The sequence below is a fragment of the Heterocephalus glaber genome, unplaced genomic scaffold, assembly GCF_053883595.1.
Source record: "Heterocephalus glaber isolate CG9 unplaced genomic scaffold, H.glaber_assembly_v1.0 deba00000943, whole genome shotgun sequence".
NCBI classification, from domain to species: Eukaryota; Metazoa; Chordata; class Mammalia; order Rodentia; family Bathyergidae; genus Heterocephalus; species Heterocephalus glaber.
The window spans coordinates 6,803,135-6,805,526 of NW_028258175.1; the positions used below are offsets into that span (position 1 = coordinate 6,803,135).

General features: G+C 36.7%; 1 non-coding gene across 1 annotated transcript; it reads right to left on the reverse strand.

Moving 5' to 3' along the window:
• Positions 1-1,383: 1,383 nt before the first annotated feature.
• Positions 1,384-1,490, reverse strand: LOC147828650 (U6 spliceosomal RNA). Its single transcript, XR_015450511.1, has one exon. It is a non-coding gene; the product is annotated as a U6 spliceosomal RNA (small nuclear RNA).
• Between the last annotated feature and the right edge of the window lie 902 nt (positions 1,491-2,392).

The window sequence follows — 2,392 nt, forward strand, 5'->3', positions numbered from 1 at the left end:
ATAATTTTCAGTGAATAAGAAAATTAAACTCATTAGTTCATCGAAAGAATAATATACCTATATTAGGAATGCAAGAATGACTTATCACAATATCTATCACCCTGATTCACTATATCAACAAATTAAAGGAAAAATTTCATATGTTGCATGCCTGCAAGATACATCTTTAAAAATCAAGAGATTTTTTTCTATGCTTGTAATTACCACATATTACTTCTAATAAATTTAGAAAAGCTGGTTGGGGCAATGTGAGAAGGTTGTTGAATGCTAGTCCAGTACTGGTATTTAGTAAGTGTACAGTGAGATAAGTGAAAACTGGAAAACAGCATAAATAGACTTGTTTCTGTGGAGATGGGTAAATAAAATACTGAAGGCAAATGGACACTTAGGAAATTATTGCACTAGTTCAATGAGAAACTGAGTCAGACCAAGAATATTCCCGGAGGAATAATAATTGTTAGTACTGCCTTGGAAAAATGAACAGAATTTGTTAACTAAAGTCCAGACTGCGTAGGTAGTTTTACTACCTGGCTAAGAAACATGGGTGAAGAGTGTATCTTGGGGAAGATGGCATTGAGTTTACTTGAGTTGATTTTGAAGTACCTCCAGAACACCCAAGCGTCTGGAAATAGATGAGATGCTCCAAAGAAATACAGGGACTAAACAATGAACCAAGAGATCATGCAGTGATGATTATTGGAACTACAAGAGCAAATAAGATCACCTGGGGAGAAAGTGTAGCCCACAAGGAGGCCCAAGACAGAACCTCAGGAAGTGCTGGCGTTTTAGTGATGGAATGAGGATACAAGTTAGTAAGCAGCTTGCAGACTTGCTGAAGACCCAGGAGTACACAGAATCATATAAACCAGGGAAGAGTTCCAAAAAGGACCATATGGCCAGCAGTCTGGAATGCCAACAAAGGATGAAGTAGGAAGAGCATTCAGTTAAGTGGCCTCTAGGTCTTTGGAAGAAACAAGGATGCATCTTGCAGGCTGCTGGTTGAGCAGAGACAGTGTGTAGGCTGACGGAATAATCTAATCCACTTCTCAGTAAAGTGAATAAGAATTTAAACCTGGGGATCAGGCCAACATGGATTCAAATCACAGCTTCACTTTTGGACATTTGTCAATCATTTTATATCTCTAAGACCATCTCTCCTTATATAGAGAATAAGGATAACACCAGTACTAACATGGTAGAAGTTATTGTGACAATTGAGATGAGGCATTTGAGGAACTTAGAAAGGCACCTAACACATATAATAAGTGGTCAATAAATTTGGGATATTATTGTTTTTTGATAAGACATATGATAAACCCATCTTCTGAGAAAAGCAGAAAGCAGAGGAAAGACAGAAACAGTTGCTTAAGTGTATTTTTTTAAAAAAATATGGAACGCTTCATGAATTTGCCTGTCATCCTTGGGCAGGGGCCATGCTAATCTTCTCTGTATCATTCCAATTTTAGTATATGTGCTGCCAAAGCGAGCACTCTTAAGTGTATTTAAATAGACAACTTCCCACAGCTTTAAAAAAATATGACCAGTAGGCAGGAAGGGGTTAGTTGAAGCACGATAGGATGAGCTCCTAATGGATGCATCCATCCTACACAACAGGAAGTTCTTTTCAGAAATAGTCAACTACTGAATAATGACATAGGAAGTGGAAGAGATTAACTGAAGAATTCTGGGTAGAAGAGTGGCAAGGGTTAAAACAATCTGATATAGAAAAAGGACAAGAGGCAAGAAAAGTAGGGAAAATCCACTAGATGTGAAGGATGGAGCAGAGCTGTGAGAGTAAGCAAATATCAAACTAATTTGTAGCAAAAGAAAGAAAAAGGTCTAGGAAACGTGACCTTGAGCCAGAAGGAGGGATTCCAATTTCTCATCAGCCATTTTTTTCAATGTCTATGTTTTTCTTCTATTTATTCTATGGTCAATCTCTTACCCACATATCTATGGTATATTCAATAATCATTTCTTAAGACAACACTACTTATTTATCTAAATTACTTATACTTTGAGTTTCTCATATAAGAGAAACTATGTGATATTTAAAACTTGTGTGTCTGATTTATTTCCCTTAACATTGTGGTCTCAAGGTGCATCCATTTTCTTACCAGTGACTCAGGGAGACAGAACTTTTGCAAATGGGAAGGAGACCGAGGGATGCAGGGAGGAGAGGGAAGGGGAAGGAGAAATAAAAAGAATTAAAATGTGTTATGTACATGTACCAACTCGTCATAATGAACATAATCATTAGGTACTGCAAACATGAACTAATAGAAATTTTAAAATGAGTTTAATAAACAATATTAAGTATAGCTAACCTTTTTGGATCCAGGTAGGCACTATGTTAAACATAGGCCCCATAATAATTCTATAGGTCAGAAGT